At 45.4% G+C, this 19,817-nt stretch overlaps 2 pseudogenes; both read left to right on the top strand.

Moving 5' to 3' along the window:
• Nucleotides 1–9,267: 9,267 nt before the first annotated feature.
• Nucleotides 9,268–9,447, top strand: LOC142576914 (U2 spliceosomal RNA; annotated as a pseudogene).
• A 9,630-nt stretch (nucleotides 9,448–19,077) lies between these two features.
• Nucleotides 19,078–19,259, top strand: LOC142576926 (U2 spliceosomal RNA; annotated as a pseudogene).
• The last annotated feature ends 558 nt before the right edge of the window (nucleotides 19,260–19,817 follow it).

The following is a 19,817-nucleotide window of genomic DNA, read 5'->3' as shown; positions in this document are numbered from 1 at the left end:
GATTTGTAGAATATTTCTGTTAATACTGAAACCGTATTGTATGTAGATGTACCTTCAACACCACGCCCAAAAGTGCTTAAAGGGGTCCTGAACCACACCTCGGGCTTGGTGAAAAAAAATGTATTCCACAGATAGCATACGCTGCTGTCAACATCTCAGCCAAACTTTGCAGTCATGTGTGGCACGTGGAGCTTGCAAGCAGAGTGCGAAGTTGCCTTTTTCTCAAATGCTCTCTTTTCAACAGAAGCCTTCTCCTCACTCTTTTCACGCTGCTATATTTCGTCATATAGCAGGTTCCTATACACGGCGGCTGCTTGACATCAGTCAAGAAGGGTGTTTGGATCAGTTCGCTTTTTCCTACTGTTACTGTGTGTATTTATTGACATAGTTGAACAAACAGGCTGAAGTAAGCGAATATCGGCGTTTGAAATTTCGGTGCGAATTATGTATGACGAAGTACGATTACTGTTATATTGTCGACCGACTATCGTCTGCTAACGCTTGGATGCACGCTCCAACGTAGGCATGAAACTTCGGCCGCAATGCTTATCAGTGTCGTTGCTGTCGGCTCTCGCTAATTTCATTTAGTATTGAACACTCGTCTAGCCTCGAACCACGTGAAACTTAAGTGCAGACCACACGCACACTTGTCAGCGCGCGCTCACTCCTGACCGTTCCTGGCGAGATGCCTTGGCAGATATCGCTTTGTATTGAGTGCTTCAACATGAGCAAGTTGGATGTGGCTACTATCGGTCGGTCAAGCTGGTGCAGGACAAAGCCAGTTCTCAGCACATAGCATGGCCAGACTAGAGCATATGAGTGCGAGCGCGCACTCAAGCCCTGTTGTGCACAAAGCAAACACTGCGTATACGCACTACAGTGCATGTAGCCGAGTTCTGCTACGTAGCGTACCGCGGCCACCACGGGGTGCCTCGATGAGCCCGCTCGCTGCTGTAGCTCGCTCAGCCAGCGCCTCTTTTAATTTGGCTGAACGCAGTGCGGCCCGCGTAGTGAAAGCACGTGTGGCACGTAGTAGACGCCGGAATCGGAAGTTGTGGCGTCTACGTGAACATCGAAAATCAGACTTGAACTGCGCACCGCGGTGACGCTACATTGTAATGACACTCAGTAGGCGGAGCGTTGTGGGCACGCCCTGCTCCGCCGTAGCCTTCGCAGTGCAAGGCGTCCAAGAAGGAGCGGGGCACTGCAATGGAGATCATAGGCGATCTTTGATAGCCGGTAATGCTGCCCCTGCTGAACTCACTGAAGTACTTTTTGCAGCAAAGTATTTCTTAAATACTATAGTTTAACTTTAAATGCATCTCTCGACTTCAATAAAGAAGTGGTTCAGGGCACTTTTAATGCCGAGCCAGATCAGCTTTTTTGCCTGTGCCAGGATCTGCGACAGAAGATCTGTTCCACCACTGAAATGCACAAATATCAGTAATCTTTCTATCTACAATGGCTCGTAGGCACAATGGACTACCCTGTGGGCTAGCTGGCATTCTATCACTCAATGATCCTGTTGTGAAATTTCATGAAAAATTAGGTTCATTCGGTGCAGATGCCTGGTGGGATATCTTTGGGTGATTGAATCCCTTGAACGTTATCGCATTAGTGCTGTCTCAAGTGGTAATGCACGCGTTTTGTAGATTCTTTTCTTTCGTCGTAGTAAACGTAAACGTGTTGGCACAAAAAGAGCGTGTACAATGGCAAAGAAATATGTCATGCATTAACGTATGTATGTACATCTGCTTTTTGTGGAATATCAAAGTGCATATGTTTGATAAGGCCTCTGTTTTGAAAGAACAGGCGTGCATAATTTCATTACACAGGACTGGAATGACGCACCGTCGTATCTACAGTAATTTCCACCAAAACGACAGATGTCTGTAATTACATTCCACCGCACCGCACAAAATGCTGTCACATTTACAGGAAATTTTCGTAAAAATAATAGAAACCTATGTGATTTTATTCTCCCTCACTGCGGCCATATTTACAGCAATTGCCCGTAAAAAATATTGGCTTAAGTTATTTCATTACACGGAGCACAATGACATGCTGTCATATTTACAACAATTCTAGCAGTTTTCCTGTAAATTCCAGAACTGTCATTTTTGATAAAGATGAACCTGCTAAATTTATTATTAATCATTATTTGAATATCCTGTGTACTGGAGAAGTGTCCTTTATTGCACTTTTTGCAGTGTCTTCCTGTCTTACCAGGCACACATTACATTATACTTTAATAGTTACACATTGCAACTGAAGCAATGAATATTTTAAAGAAATAATGACACTCTAGAACAGTTGTCTGGCAATAAAAGCAAAGCCACAGCTGATGCCAATGTGAAAAAGCCGTTCATTGAAATATATTAGAAGTCCCTGTATCTCAAGAAAGAAGACGGGTAGCAGTATAAAGAAATGAACTAGGCAAATTGATGGAAAAATTATTAAGTGTAATTGTCTGGTGTGATGGATATATATATATATATATATATATATATATATATATATATATATATATATATATACCACTATCTCTGGTTGGCGAACTATGCCTGAGTATGCATTTAGAACGATGTGTAATGTAGCTAGCAATAAACTGGAATCATATAGTACCGAAAATATAGTCTATGGCTCTTTCTTCGCAGAGATTTAACATTTTTGAGGTCCTACAATATACACAAAAAGGAAAAGTGGAGAACAAGGTTTTTTGTAAGTCCCTACAAAACACCAGCATTGAAAGCACGAACAAGCACCTTCTTCTGAAATACGAACGAGTGACGTTCGCATCGGCAGAAATGCTGGTGACGTAAAATATTGAGGTGAAATACCAAGTGGTCTACTAACTTGGCTCGATCACTATTTGCTCGTGTTCGTGATGCCGTAATAGTCGTTGCCTCCTCATTCCAGCTTCGTAATCCGACTCTCGCCTCCGATTCTAGCGTGCCAGCCGCAGTCGAGCCAGGCGGCGCGCGCAGTGGCGTAGCAACAGGGGGGGCCGGGGGGCCGTGGGCCCCGGGTGCAAGGGGCCAGTGAGGGGGGGGGGGGTGTCATATACGTCTGAAGACACCCTCTTTCCGCCAGCTACACCCGGGGAGGGGGGTGACAGAAGACCTATGGGCCCCGGGTGCCAGACGACCTAGCAACGCCACTGGGCGCGCGTAAGAGGATCCCGGTATCTCGGCAGTGGAATACGGGTTGGTGGCTACATTCTTTCAAGCAGCGATTGAAAAGCTAGTTTCCCACACGCGTAGATTTCTGAGCGCCTGGACAGCCAGGACGCCGCCCTGCTCGTTCTTTCCAACGCTCGATTTTCACGGTCCTTCTCGTCGTTACCAAACCACCTAACCAAACATCGAGGCATGCTCTTTCCGGGTGCACGTAGTGTCCGAGTACGACAACGCTGCATCTAATTCCACTCTGGCACCGTCATCACGGCTCGGCCAAGGGGAGCAGCCGCACCACGCCGCTCGTCCGAATGGCTACGGAAGGACACTGTCTTCAGCTAACAGCATTGCCTTGAAGTCACTCGTTCGTTTAGTTTCTGCGTTCCTTACCCATCTCGCACATCCATGCCGCTAGCTTACACCAATTCGATCGTTCGTAGAACTCATGCAATCGTAGAGACCACCGTCGTCGTCGTGATGCTGCTGTCGTCACGCACTTACGTGAATTCTATATAGTCACTGCACTCGCGAGACGCGCTAATACTGGATTTAGACCCACACTCGTCAACCTCGTAACGCTTTGCGCAAACCCCAACAGTGCTGCATAGCTAGCTGTATGCCAAATGTTTTGCATAACGTCTATCGCCACAGTGCGTGCGATCTGCAAAATCTTTTCTCTTCGTTATTGCAGTTTTTTCTATTCTTTTCTTGCTCGCAGCAAGCGCTGCGCTGTATCTTCGTTTTCCTCTTTCATAATTGCATAAAAATTCCCCACGCTACTTCGTCGTTTACGACCAATTTACTCGTAACACTGTTACCATTAAGTACTTTTGGTACGACCACGACTTCAATTTCACGCAGGCGTTTGCGGGTCCGCAAACGCCCAGCAAGAAGGAAGCCGAAGGACAAGACGCTAAGATGGGTAGTTATACCAGTTATACAAATTAGCTTCAAAAGAGACGCGAGAACCTGGCGGCGTTTGCTTCAAATCACGTGATTTGCTTGCGTGATCACGTGAATTGACGCGTGCGGTGATCTTTGCATGCGCATTCCCGGCACGAGCAGCACGTTTCGCTCTCGACAAATTCGTTCCACGTCTGCCATCGTAAACCTGGCTTCCAGAACCAGCGCTCCCAAGGCTTCGTCTGTTCCTTCTGAGCCTGGCCAGCTTCAAGGCATGTCAACCGTCGCTGCTCGAAAGCGCTACCGGAGAAAAAATAATCCCAAGCTCTCGTTTGGCTCGGCAAGCGGCCTTCCCAGCAGCATGCCGTCCAACATGAAGGTAAACCTTCGGGAACTCTTCGCCCTTCTCAAGATGCAGCTGAAGGCTGACGTTCCCAGAATCGTGACCGAATCAGCTGCTTCCCAGCACTGTTCGAACGCTCCCATTGTGTCGACTCCAGAGACAACGCCGAGCGACACTCGTGCGATGCTCGGTCACCGTCGCACAGCACCAAGCCTTGGAAGGGGACGGAATGCGAGGCAAGTGTGTCCATAATGGACGTCGTGAGCCAGCTGCAAGAACTGCTGCACGAAAAGGCCCCGTTCCAAGATGATGACCTGATGGAAGCGCCGAGCCCTTCTCAGGCTCTGGTCGTCGAAGTGTACGGCCCCCTAACTGGCTTTCTGGACTGGCGCCCGGGATTTTGTGTGGTGCACGAGGGCCTGTACTCGTTTGTGTGTTACGAGGATCCCGGTGGTTACCAATTTGTTTAATTTTGCGCTCTCGCTATTTAAATGTCGGGTCTTCATTTTCACAACCCGCAAAGTTATATATAAAATAAATTATACCGCCCGATGTTGTAGTATGTAACCGCTTTCTTGAAAGTAACAGCACAAAAATGCATGGTTTCAATTCAGGGCACCTATTGCAGTTGAGAAAGTGATGCCGAGCAACTGTGGAGTCATGTTTCTGTTGCAGAAATATTTAGGTTAGCACCGATTTAGACAAACTCGTTCATGAAAGGGCTACGAAATGTATTGACGTTGTAGCTACGTGCATGAAATGTTTTATTCGTCCCAGTTTACTAGCGAGAGAAAAAGCCACAAAAAAAAAATTAGCTTGACATCTGAGATCGAGAAAACAAGTTCAGATATACATCGACAGGCGCGGCGTAAAGTCACAATTTATGTCAGCATGCAAAGACTAAATAACATATAAAACTAACAAGATGTAAATGAAATATTGGCGAGTGAAGTATATACAACAAAATCGCACGCAAGAAAAATGTACGCGAATTGAGTATCATAAAGACCTATTCCTTCGAATTTATTATTGCGCGAACGAAATAGTAATATTGCTGCAGATTATGTGCTTACAGAATGTTTACAAAAGCAAGTGCAGCGGTAAAAAATGGCAGTTGTTGCCCTTAGTCAAATGGAGCTGGGGGGGATCGGCCTTGAATCGGGCAGTGAAAATATTTTTATTTTTACCATTTTTCAGAGGTAAGTAGCTGACAGCTCGAGCCAGGTGCCAAGTAGTTGTTCGTCGGGCGACTGAGCTCATCTTTTAAGAGGTGAACCCACGTAGTAGTATCCCGAGTGTGTTCATTTGGAAAACGGAGTCTCGACACCACAGCCGAAAGACATGGCATTCAATCACCTTAATTCGTGCGAGTGAGAGGGGAACCCGGCTGTACACACGCCTTATACATAACGCGTCTCTGCGACGGCAGTACGGTGACCCGTTACAGTGCTTCACTGCTGATCGCGGTTACGTCGAGATTCATCGTGAGATGGCTTCTGCGGAATTTCTTTAGAGATGAAAGTTGAAAACGGATGGGGGAGTTCACCTTGAGTTCTCTTGCAAAGGCTGGATGCGTGTCGCGATGCTCCCGGCAAGTTTATTTGATACCTCCATGCCCGTATGTCACCTTAATGATTTCGCCAAAAGCATGAATCCCCTGATGGCAATACAAGCTTGGTGTCAGTGTTGTGCAAGTCAACGTCACGCAAACGGTTCCTTTCGCTACGGACTCATGACGCTCTGGCTTCTGCACTTCGGTGTCACCCGCGTCGTAGGCAAGAGTGGAAAAAAGGACTATAAGACATTTGGAGGACTACAGAATTCGGCAGTAAATCCTATGTATTTGCGGTATTTCTATTTGTGCATTGCGCATTGCAATGATGCTGTGTCTTCGTTTTTCTCTTTCATCATTGCGGAAAAATTCGCAACTCCTCTTCGTCGTTTACGACCATACGTGTAATCATTAAGCACTTCAGGTAATGCAATGACTTCAGCTCCGGGCAGGCGTCTACGAGCCCGCAGCCGCCGAGCAAGAAACACACCTAAGGACAACACGCGAAAACGGGTAATTAATACCTTTGCTTCAAAAAAGACGCCGGAACCTGGCGGCGTTTGCTTGTCATCACGTGACTTGCTGACTGCGTGGAGCTCTGCATGCGCGTTCGGTGCGCGAGCTGCGCGTTTTGCTCGCGATAGATTCGTTCCACGTCTGCCATCGGAACCTGGCTGCCAGAACCAGCGCTCCCGAAGGTTCGCGCGTTCCATCAGAGCCTGGCCAGCCTCAAGGCATGTCAACCGTCGCTGCTCGAAAGCGCTACAGGATAAAGAAGGTTAATACCAAGCTCTCGTACGGCTCGGCAAGCGGCCGTCCCACCAGCTTGCCGTCCAACATGAAGGCAAACCATCCGGAACTCTTGGCCCTTCTCAAGATACAGCTGAAACCTGACGTTCCCGGAAGCGTGACAGAAACAGGTGCTCCCCAGCACTGTTCGAACGATGACATGCTGGCTACTCCGGCGTTGTTCTGCTCGGCAAGCGGCCGTCCCACCAGCTTGCCGTCCAACATGAAGGCAAACCATCCGGAACTCTTGGCCCTTCTCAAGATACAGCTGAAACCTGACGTTCCCGGAAGCGTGACAGAAACAGGTGCTCCCCAGCACTGTTCGAACGATGACATGCTGGCTACTCCGGCGTTGTTCTGCTCGGCAAGCGGCCGTCCCACCAGCTTGCCGTCCAACATGAAGGCAAACCATCCGGAACTCTTGGCCCTTCTCAAGATGCAGCTGAAACCTGACGTTCCCGGAAGCGTGACAGAAACAGGTGCTCCCCAGCACTGTTCGAACGATGACATGCTGGCTACTCCAGCGACAACGCCTATCAACAAGTGCTAAGCTGAGTCGTCATCGCACAGCACCGGGCCTCAGAACAGGACAGAATGCGAGGCAAGTGGGTCCATAATCGATATCGTGAGCCAGCTGCAAGAACTGCTGCACGAAAAGGGCCCGTCTCAGGAAAACGACCTGATGGAAGCGCTGAGTCCTTCACAGGCTCTAGTCGTCGTTGTATGCGGAACCCGGACTGCGTTTCTAGACGGGCGCAGAGGATTTCGTGTGGTGGACGAGCACCTGTATTAGTTTATTTTTACGAGCACCCGAATATTACCAATTTGTTGTTTGACTTTGCACTCTCGCCATTTAAATGTAGTGTCTTACTTTTCACAACGTGACAGTTACTTTATATAATAAATTACTGTCTTATCGTGTAGTATGTGACCGCTTTCTTGAAAGTAACAACGCGAAAATGCATGGATTCACTTCAGCGCTAATATTGCAATTGAGAAAGTGATGCCGAGCAACTGTGGAGTCATGTTTTTCTTGCACAGATATTTAGGTTAGCACCTATTTAGACAAACTCGACCATAAAGGGGCTACGAAATGCGTTGCCGTTGAAGCTACGTGAATGAAATGTTTTATTCGTCCCAGACTACTAGAGAGAGAAAAGCTAAAAAAAAGAAATAGCTTGACATCTGAAGCCGAGAAAACAAGTGCAAATATACATAGACAGAGGAGGCATGAAGTCACAGTTTGTGTCAGCGTGCAAAGTCGATATAACGTTTCAAAAAGACATACGGTGTAAATGAAATATTTGGGAGTGAAATATCTACCACAACATCGCATGCAAGAAAAATGTAAACGAATCGGGTATTATAAAGCTCTATTTCTTCGAGTTCATTGTCACGCGAATGAAATAGTAATATTGCTGCAGATTATATACCAACAGAATATGTTTACAAAAGCAATTGCAACGCTGAAAAGTGGCAGTTGTTGCCTTTAGTGATATGGAGCTCTGGGGGATCAGCCTTCAATTGGGCGTTGAAAATATTTTTATCTTTTCCATTTTTAGAGGTAAGTAGCTGGCAGCTCGAGCCAGGTTCCAAGTGGTTCTTGGTCGGGCGACTGAGCTCATCATTTAGGAGGCGAACGCACGTAGTATCATCCTCTGTGGAAGATATTTCAAAGCGCCGTACCGGCGCGTCTAAAGATCTGTGCCAACGCCAGAGTGATAAGGTTTGAGGTGTGCGACATGCACATTGCACAACATTATTAAACTGTGGTACAGGTGAGCTAGCGGGAGCGGGGGACACCACCTCATATGTAACGGGAGTCACGGCACGAAGGTCGCAGTATCGGCCCGCGTACGAGAGAGGAGCTAGCGTCCAACGTTACGAAATGAGGAACAGAATAATATACCAGCGAACGCAGGTGAAGAGCTGTCGTCTTTGTGTCGTTGTTCATAGAAACGTGGGTGGTTTTCTTGTGAGGTCAAGAAGCCAGTGCGGAAAATCTTCCGAGTGTGTGCAGCCTGGGTCACGGCTTCTAGTGCACATTGGCTGGCCAGCGCTGCTACGGCTGCAAGGAAGGCGTTCAGTGGCAATGTGAGTTCTCCGCCGAACAACCGGAAAAGCGGGGAATGACTAGCCGTGTTGTGCCGTGAAGAATTGTATGAAATTGTGACATACGGTTGAGCGTCATCTCAGTCACTGTGGTCGGACGAGACATACTTAAAGAAATAAAGATCATGAGCCATTCCACTCTTTGCATGTGGATCAGCAGCGAAGCTGTTTAGCGCACGACACAGAGATCACAGAATTTCGAAGAAATGTACAAACTCATTTACCGAGATTTTTATATACTTTCGCTTAGACGCGGGACCGCCGTTCCAAAGAGTCGGAGGAAACTAGACGCCCGTGAAGTTTCGAAGACACCGCCACCACGGGAGAGCGCAAGGAAAGGAGATACCAAGCTGTTTGAACGCCGACAAAGGGAGGGCGGTGTGAACGTAGACATGGCCGACGCGGCTCAAAGTATAGTATCTGTTCTTATCAGCTTAATATCCGGTACGGGTTCTATTTGGACCTAAAATATTAAACTTATTTTTGCAATTTGGCAGAGTGCTTGAAGCCCGCTTCACCTCCGCCGCCGGTCCACCCATTATTGCACTACCTCCAAGATCGGCCCACGGTTTTTGCACAAGCAGAACAAAAATGCATTGAACGCTAGCCATAAATAATTTCGCTGCAGAACATGTCCCTAAGGTTCTGATGAAAACGCTCCTTGAGAACGCTTGGTTGCCGACGGTAAGACGTGGTGAGCTGATGGCGCGACGGACGCGTACTTTATGGGTAATGACCTTTGACAGGAATTCACAGTTTCGGTCAGTCACCAGTTGGCGTGAGGTTCCATGTTGCAAAAATAACGTTGTGGCGTAGAAAATTGGCAACATCTGTGGCGCACCTTGTTTATAGCGCTGGGGTTGTGCATAGTGCCTGGCATAATCTATAGCGACAGCTACCTACCTGTTGCCAGATGTGGACACAAGAAAAGAGCCAAGTAAGTCAAAGCCAATGTAAAATAATGACTCTGACGCGATGTCGAGCGGTTAAAGGTGCCCTGGAAGAGGAGTCAATGGCGTGTTGACGCATTCGACTTGCCCACAAGCCGCAATGTCTTTTCGTACCAAGTGGGCGAGGCCAGACCACTCGTTGACGTATCCGGTCGAAAGTTGGAGAGACGCCGAGGCATTCCGCTTCTTTTTTTGTTTTCAGATTATCTTGGTGGGTGCTTGAGCTATTCTTGCCTTCGTTTACACGTCGATATACTTATATGGCTCATACATACATATATATATATATATATATATATATATATATATATATATATATATATATATATATATATATATATATATATATATATATATATATATATATATATATATATATATATATATATATATATATATATATATATATATATCAGTTCATTCTGATTATCTGTCGTCTATCTACGTCCTGGGCCTACCTGCCACGTGCGGTAATATTTCGCTCTTCGGCCGCTACTCCGAGCAAAGTGCTGCCCCCAAGACGACACGTGCGGACTGTTCCTAGCTGCTGGTTTGCTGAAACATTTTGACGACATCAGCGAAAAGGCTACAAATACCAGACCTTGTCGGACACCGACCAAATGGCAGCAGTGGCGTGAACAGCACTGGATCATTTGCATGGACTGACAGCAGTATCTTTTTGCTTCAGGTTGGTGAAATCTGTTTACTCCTTTTGTAGCTTCGTCACTGCACTTGAAATTGTGCCACGCCACTGCTGTCATACGATAGCATACCAGTGTTTGTTGCAACTCACTGTTGGTCATCATGGCAAAAATATGCAAAGAATTCGTACACGCCCTTGAGGACCTGAAGAGAGAAACTAGGATCGACCTCAAGAATTTGAAAGATTCTCTGAAACGAGACTTTCGAAATGAACTCAGTGAAATAAAAGCTAATATAAAGTTTACTGATGACATATTTGATGATATGGTAACTAATCTTAAAGCAGTTCTAGAAGAAAATAAGCGCTTGCGCACTGAAAATGACAACCTAAAGTCACGCTGTGATCAAATAGGAAGTCAAACGAAATCGAACGAATCTCGAATCGTGGACTGCAAAGAGTATTCGCGAAACGCCAATATAGAAATAAAAGGAATACCAGTGAATTCTAATGAAAAGCTGACGGAGATCATGATGAAGCTTGGTGACTGTATATGGGAACCCATATCACCGTTTGATATTGACGTGTGCCACCGGGTTTCAGTACCCGGAAGCCAAACTGGAAAGAGCATTATTGTCCAGTTTGCACTCCGAAAGAAACGAAATGCTGTGCTGGAGAAAGGAACACGAAAGCGACTAACGGCTAGTGAACTTAGGTTTTCTGAATCTGTGCCCATTTACGTCAATGAGCACCTCTGTACTGAAGGGAACCGCCTCCTTGCACAGGCCATTGCCAAAAAGCGTGAAACGAACTGGAAGTTTGTTTGGTGCGTGATGGGCATATTTATGCCCGCAAATCTGAAAACAGTGCCAGACTAAGGATCACTAGCTCGAATGATTTGCATAAAATGAGCTAAAAACATGGATGCCCCCCTGAGATGCTTCGAACTTCCTTCTATCGCAGATCTAGATAGCGGTTAGGGAGAAAATAGCGTTACTGTTTTTCATATGAACTGTCGTTCTGTGTGCAACAAGGCTGATGAAATACATAGCTTGTTTACTTCCATTAATTTTTCGTTCCATGCGATAATTTTTACTGAAACCTGGTACTACGATGATTCAACATACTTTGTGCTAGACAATTATACTCACTTTGCTAATAACAGGTAAATTCGAAGAGGTGGTGGTGTATCCCTGCAAATTGTGAATTCGCTTCCTGCAACAATACTTGAGAAATTCACGTTCTGCACTCCGGACTGTGAAGTGTTAACCGTTCAGAGTGGCAAAAACATCTTTTGTGTTGTCTACCGCCCTCCTGACGGAAAACTTGAAAATGTTTTTTCATCGTTAGAAGCACTTTTTGATTATGTGTCTATAAATGAGCACGTGCTATACCTTTCCTATGATATGAATATCGATATGCGAACCGCGTCACCACAGCAGACAGAATTTGCTTCTTTATTTGATTCTTACGCTCTTGTGAATGTAATTACTGAACCAACGCGCGTAACTTGTTCCACTTCAACTACTTTAGATTTAATTATCACCAACAACGATAAAAGCACTATAACTTCCGGAACTTTGATAACTGACATCAGTGATCATTTTCCAGTATTTGCCTTTATTGCTAATACCAACCGTAAACATGCTTCTAAATCACCGGCGTCTTATTATCGCTGCATTGATTCAAAATCCCTCGACTCCTTTCGTAATGAAATATGTACAGCCAACTTCTCCCATATATTGTCGCTACCTGACGCAGATGTTGCGTACGACGCACTAATGACTGAGTTAAACCACGTATATCAAAACTGCTTTCCTTTAAAATGCTGTCGCAAACGAAAATCTAAGAAACCATCGATTACGAATGCCTTATTAAAAACAAATAGAAAAAAGAACGAAGCTATATGCTCAATTCATTAAATCCAAGGATCCCGCGAAATTCTCTCAATATAAGAAATATCGCAATATATCGCAACTTGAACAAAGAACTACGTCAAGCCAAGTGCAAATACTTCAGCTATTCGTTCTGAGATAATTCTAGCACGAACCCTCAGAGCATCGATGGCATCAACTAGGTAAACTACTTGGACGTCACTACAACAGTGGTCCAAACTGCATTATGCGCGATGGTGCTGTGCTGACAGGGCAGGATCTCTCGAATGTCTTTAATCATTTCTTCGTGAATATCACAAATACAGTATGCTCTCCTATTAATTCAACAAACACCTGAATTCACCAAGCACCAAGAGTCTCGATGTCGATGTTTATGTCTCCTACAACCGAAAATGATATAATTTCTGTATTCAGAAATCATAAAAACAGTAGAGCTTTAGATATTAACGGTTTTCAAATAAAACCTCTTAAGTATGTAATTGATTTGTTAGCCCCAATCTTTACATAATCTTTAACCTTTGTCTCAGTAGTGGAGTATTTCCTAAGCAGATGCAGATTGCAAAAGTTATCGTGATACACAAAGGATGTGATATCTCTGAACTGTCAAACTATAGGCCAATTTATAGTCTACCGGTAATTTCTAAAGGCATAGAGAAAATTATTCACACGATAATAACAATTTTTTTTAGATAAGCATTCCGTTTTGTCGAATGATCAGCTCGGGTAAAGACTAAAAAGATCCATTGAGTTGGCACTGCTCAAGCAAAAGGAAGTCATCATAAATGCATTTGAAGAGAAGCTCCTTGTCCTCGTAATTTATATTGACTTTTCCAAACCCTTTGATTTAATCAATCATGACTTGTTAGTAAATAAACTAAACCACTATGGCATAAGAGGGATTCCTAATTCTTAGATGCGGTCATACCTTCAACATCGTAAACAAATTGTCGCACACAATGATGCTCTGTCTGATGGCCACCCGCCGTGGTTGCTCAGTGGCTATGGTGTTGGGTTGCTGAGCACGAGGTCGCGGGATCGAATCCCGGCCACGGCGGCGGCATTTCGATGGGGGCGAAATACGAAAACACCCGTGTGCTTTGACTTAGGTGCACGTTAAAGAACCCCAGGTGGTCGAAATTTCCGGAGTTCTCCACTGCGGAGTGCCTCATAATCAGAAAATGGTTTTGGCATGTAAAACCCCATAATTTTTAATGATATCGCCTTGCTTAGTAAGTCAGGGGACCAATTGCAATGCATGCTCACTGACCTGGAGAGGCAAAATAGAAAGGTGGGTCTAAAAATTAATCTGCAGAAAACTAAAGTAATAATGAACAGTTTCGGAGAACAGCAGTTTACGATAGGTAGCGAGGCACTGGAAGTGGTAAGGGAATACATCTACCTACGGCAGGTAGTGATCGCGGATCCGGATCATGAGACTGAAATAACCAGAAGAATAATAGGCTGGGGTGCGTTTGGCAGGCATTCTCAGATCATCAACAGCAGGTTGCCATTATCCCTCAAGAGAAAAATGTATGACAGCTGTGTCTTAGCAGTACTCACGTACAGGGCAGAAACCTGGAGGCTTACGAAAAGGGTTGTACTTAAATTGAGGACGACGCAACGAGCTATGGAAAGAAGAATGATAGGTGTAACGTTAAGGGATAAGAAAAGAGCAGATGGGGTGAGGGAACAAACGCGAGTTAATCACATCTTAGTTGAAATCAAGAAAGAGAAATGGTGGGGGGGGGGGGCAGGAGCAGGACATTTAATGAAGACGGAAGATAACCTATGGTCATTAAGGGTGACGGACGGGATTCTAAGGGAAGGGTAGCGTAGCAGGGGGCGGCAGTAAGTTAGGTGGGCAGATGAGATTAACAAGTCTGTAGGGACAACATGGCCATAACTAGTGCGTGACCGGGGTAGTTGGAGAAGTATGGGAGAGGCCTTTGCCCGGCAGTGGGCGTAACCAGGCTGATTAATATTATTATTATTATTATTTTTATTATTATTATTATTATTATTATTATTATTATTATTATTATTATTATTATTATTATTATTATTATTATTATTATTATTATTAACACTTTTATATCGCCGAAGTAACTGTAACTGGCCTGTGGGAGCTCGTGTTATATTTATCGCCTTTGCCTTTGTAAATGAGGTTCATCTTGCTTTCACGCCTTCCAACCGGAGTTTTCTTCGTTTTAATCACTTTCTTAAGGCCTTTAGCCAGTAGTGCCTTGCTATTTTAATCCAACTATTTGATTAGCTGTATTGGCATTTCCTCGCGACGTGAGGCCCTGTTATCAGGGACATTTCTTTCGGTTTGTTTTTTCAGTTAAAGCTATCCATTCAAATTTTTTTGTCCTTCAGGAGTGTTTGCTGTCGCTGGATCTCTTTTAGTCTGAACTACGCTTTTCTTTTGTGCCAAAGTTATTTCTAATAACGCCTCTGATGTACCGCCGCGCATCGTCTCGTGTGAAGATGTTTGCGTATTTATCGCATATACCCCTTTGTGAATATTTACTTGGACCTCCGAGTGCTTTTACATGGTTCTATAATCTTTTCGCGCGCCTTTGTTTCTTTTGGGAATGTTATGCGCGCCACGGTTCACTTGTGCATTTAATTTTTTATTTGCATGAACTAATTCGCGACCCTTTCTTTTCCAGGTTTTTGTTCCAACTAAGGAGCACGTCTTCTTTGATTAATCCCAACTTTTTGGCTTCTGGATGATCCCTAGACGTCTAATTACGCTCCTCTACAGCTTGCCTTATTTTCTTGTTGAAGCACTTGTTTGGTTACCTCTTTCGAATCCCACCACTCTGTGTTATTTCCTGCTGCATAACGTCTTCCAGTTAATTCTATTCCCAGACTGTAGCATTTATTTATCATTTATTTATCAGATATTTTTTATATCTCCGTTATTTGTATTTTATTTTCTGTTATTTGATTTAAGGTTAAACGTTTATTACCGCTATCCAGGCTATGTTTCCCATGTTCATCCACCATCATTTGGTCTGGTCGATCGTAGAGTGTTTCTGAAATTAAGGCGTAGTCCATAAATGTGCCGCTAATCTACAATTACTCAGTACATGTCTCTCTTACCCTTTGATACTTCCTGCCTCGCCTAATCGGCATGCCTACGCCTCCACCTTTTTTTATTCAGTTATTCGTTAGAGCCCTCCTATATAAGATTGCGAATAACCGGGAGCTGCTCCAAATGTCGTAAATGATTTTCGCTGCTAAGATCGTCGTCATTCAGCTGGGTTTATATTTCCAGCCATTCCAGCCGTTCTACATGTTTATATCACAGATTTTACCGTCGGTATAGTTATCCCTCGTGCGTACTTTCTTAACTCCTTGTGGTCTAATTCTGCTGCTTGCCCGGTGCGTGGCTACAGCCAATGCCTCTTTGACCATCCTGATTGCCTGGAACCCGCCTAAATAAGACTAAACCGGTGTTACTATACACTGCCGCTAAAGTTTATCCCGTCGCGCACGAAAGCGCCTTCGCCGCCTTTTCTGTGTACCTCTCGGTTGATGTGAATGACCGTAAAATTCATTGCCCGGCATTGCGTCCAAATATCCCCGTTTACTGGAAGCGCTGCCCTTTCTTTTCCGTGCCCCTGCCTTTGCAACCTCTGGCGCCATTCGCTCTGCGACTTTCAGTTCCTTCAGAACACTCCGCGTATCGGTACGCCATTTGACTATCTGATTCGCGATCCTTGTCCCCCGGCCATTCATTCTTTAGAGATGAAAGTTGAAAAGGGATGATTTCACCGAGATTTGTGGCTTGCGAACGCTGGATGCGCGTCGCGATGCTCACTGCAAGTTCATTTGCTTCCTCCATGCCCGTATCTCACCTTCACGATTTCGCGAAAAGCGTGAATTCCATGATGCTAATAACAAACTTGGTGTAAGTGTTATCCAAGTCAACGTCATGCAAACGGTTGCTTTCGCTATGGATTCACGATGCTGTGCCTTCTTGCGGAAAATGCGCTTCGGTGTGACTCGCATTGAAGGCAAGAGTGAGAAAAAGACTGTAAGGCTCTCCGTGAGAATGCAGAATTCGGCAGTAAATCCTTCATATTGCGGTTTTTCTATTTGTTTATTGCCCACAGCAGTGATGCCGTGTCTTCTTTTTCCTCTTTCATCTTTGCGGAAAAATTCGCAACTCCTCTTCGTCGTTTACCGACCACTTGTGTAATCATAAAGCACTTCAGGTACTGCAATGACTTCAGCTCCGGACAGGCGCCTACGAGCCCTCAGCCGCCCAGCAAGAAACACACCGAGGGAGTACACGTTGAAACGGGTAAATATACATTTTCTTCAAAAGAGACGCCGGAACCTGGCGGCGTTTGCTTGTCATCACGTGACCTGCTGGCTGCGTGGAGCTCTGCATGCGCGTTCGGAGCTCGAGGTGCGCGTTTCACTCGCGATAGATTCATTCCACGTCTGTCATCGGAACCTGGCTGCCAGAACCAGCGCTCGCGAATCTTCGCACGTTCCATCAGAGCCTGGCCAACTTCAAGGCATGTCAACCGTCGCTGCTCGAAAGCGCTCCAGGATAAAGAAGGTTAATACCAAGCTCTCGTTCTGCTCGGCAAGCGGCCATCCCACCAGCTTGCAGTCCAACATGAAGGCAAACCTTCCGGAACTCTTGGCCCTTCTCAAGATGCAGCTAAAACCTGACGTTCCTGGAAACGGGACAGAAGCAGCTGCTCCCCAGCACTGTTCGAACGGATACATGCTGCCCGCTCTACAAACAACGCCGAGCTACAATTGTGGAACGCTCGATCATCATATGTCACCCTGTTTTAGGACAGGAAGGAATGCGAGGCAAGTGTGTCCATTGTGGATATCGTGAGGCAACTGCAAGAACTGCTGCAACTGAAGGGCCCGTCCCAGGAGGACGCCCTGATGGAAGCGCTGAGCCTTTCGCGTGCTCCAGTCGTCGAAGTATGCGGCACCCTGACTACGTTTCTGGACTGGCGCCCAGAATTTGAAGTGGTGGACGAGCTCCTGTACTCGTTTGTTTTTACGAGCACCCGGAGATTACGAATTTCATGTTTACATTTGTGCTCTCGCCATTTAAATGTTGTGCCTTCATTTCGACAATATGCTAGTTTATGTATGCAATAAATTATTTTGCCCGATCATGTAGTATGTAACGTTTTCTTGAAAGTAACAACACAAGAAATGCATGGTTTCACTTCAGGGCACATATTGCAACTGAGAAACTGATACCGAGCAACTGTGGAGTCATGTTCTTGTTGCAGAAATATTTAGGTTTGCACTAATTTAGACAAACTCGTCCATAAAAGTGCTACGAAATGAATTCACGTTGTAGCTACGTGAATGAAAATTTTATTCGTCACAGTCTACTAGAGAGAGAAAAAGCTAAAAAAATAGCTTGACATCTCAAGCCGAGAAAACAAGTGCAATATACATCGACACGGGCGACATAAAGCCACAATTTGTGTGAGCATGCAAAGACGAAATAACATTTCAAAAAGACATAATATGTAAATAAAATATTGGGCAGTGAATATCTACCACATCGCACGCAATAAAAATGTAAACCAATCGGGAATTATAAAACTCTATTCAAGTTTATTGTTACGCGAATGAAATAGTAATATTGCTGGAGATTATATACTTACAGAATATATTTACAAAAACAATTGCAGTGCTGAAAAGTTGCAGTTGTTGCCCTTAGTGAAATGGAGCTGCGATGAATCGGCCTTCAATTGGGCAGTGAAAATATTTTTATCTTTACATTTTTTTTAGAGGTAAGTTGCTGGCAGCTGCAGCCAGGTGCCAAGTAGTTCTTCGTCGGGCGACTGAGCTCATCTTTTAACAAGTGAACGCACGTTGTATTACGCCCAGTGGAAGATATATCAATGCGCCGTCCCAACGCGTCTAAAGATCTGTGCCAACGCCAGAGTGATAAGGTTTGAGGTGTGCGACTTGCACATTGCACAACCTTATTAAACTATGGTAAAGGTGAGGTCTGGGAGTGGGGTAGACCACCTCATATGTAACTGGAGTCACGGCACGAAGGAAGCTGTATCGACCCGCGTACGAGAGAGCAGATTTTCCTTGAGTCCAACGTTACGAAATGACGAACAGAATAATGTAATAGGGAACGTCTTTGTGTCGTTGTTCATAGAAATGTGGGTGGTTTTCTTGAGAAGTCAAGACGCTAATGCGGAAAGCCTTCCGAGTGTGGGCAGCCTGGGTCACGGCTTCTAGCGCACATTGGCTGGCTGGCGCTGCTACGGCTGCAAGGAAGGCGTTCAATGGCAATGTGAGTACTCGGCCGAACAACCGGAAAAGCGCGGAATGACTAGCCGTGTTGTGCCGTGAAGAATTATATGAAATTGTGACGTACGGTTGACCCACACGTCAATAATTGTGGTCGGACGAGACGTACTTAAAAAATCACGAGGCATTCCATTCTGTGGATGTGGATCACGAACGAAGCTGTTTAGCACACGACACATAGGTGACACAGAATTCTGAAAAAATGTAGGAACTCATTTACCGTGATATTTATACGTATTCGATTGGACGACGGGAGCACCGTATTGAAGGGTCGGAGGAAACGAGACGCGTGTGGAATTTGGACGGGACCGGCATCACGGAAGAGCGGAAGGAAAGGAGATTACAAGCGCTTTGAACGCCGACAAAGAGAGGGCGGTGCGAAGGTAGACACGGGAGACGCGGGACAATGTGTGGTATCTCTTCTTATCAGCCTAATATCTGGTACGGGTTCTATTTGGACCCTATACGTTAAACTTACTTTTGCAAGTTGGTGGAGTGCTTGAAGCCTGCTTCACCTCCGCTGCGGGTTCACCCGTTATTGCACTACCTCCGGTATCGACCCACGGTTTTTGCCAAAGTAGAACGAAAATGCACTGAACGCTAGCCATAAATAGCTTCGCTGCAGAACATGTCTCTAAGGGTCTGATTAAAACGCCCCTTGAGAACACTTGCTTGTCGATGGTAAGACGTAGTGAGCTGACGGTGCGATGGACAAGACTTTACTTTCTCGGTAATGACCTTTGACAGGAATTTACGTCCTCGGTCAGTCACCAGTTCGCGTGGGTTTCTATGTTGGAAAATAACGTTGTGGAGTAGGAAATTGGCAACATTTGTGGCGCACCTTGTTGATAGCATTGGGGTTTTCTACAGTGCGTGGCGTAATCTATAGATTCAGCTACCCACTTGATGCCAGATGTTGGCACAGGAAAAGGGGCAAGTAAGCCAAAGCCAACGCAAAAGAATCAGTCCGACTGGATGTCGACTGGGGAAAGGTGCCCCGGAAGAGGAGCCAATGGCGTTTTGAGACTTTGGAGTTGCCCACAAGCTCCAATGTATTTTGGTACCAAGTGGGCGAGGCCAGGTAACTCGTCGACGGATCCTGTCGAAAGTTGGAGAGACGCCGAGGT

The sequence above is a fragment of the Dermacentor variabilis genome, chromosome 3 (assembly GCF_050947875.1).
Source record: "Dermacentor variabilis isolate Ectoservices chromosome 3, ASM5094787v1, whole genome shotgun sequence".
Classification (NCBI taxonomy): Eukaryota; Metazoa; Arthropoda; class Arachnida; order Ixodida; family Ixodidae; genus Dermacentor; species Dermacentor variabilis.
This window is presented reverse-complemented; position numbering and strand designations above follow the sequence as displayed.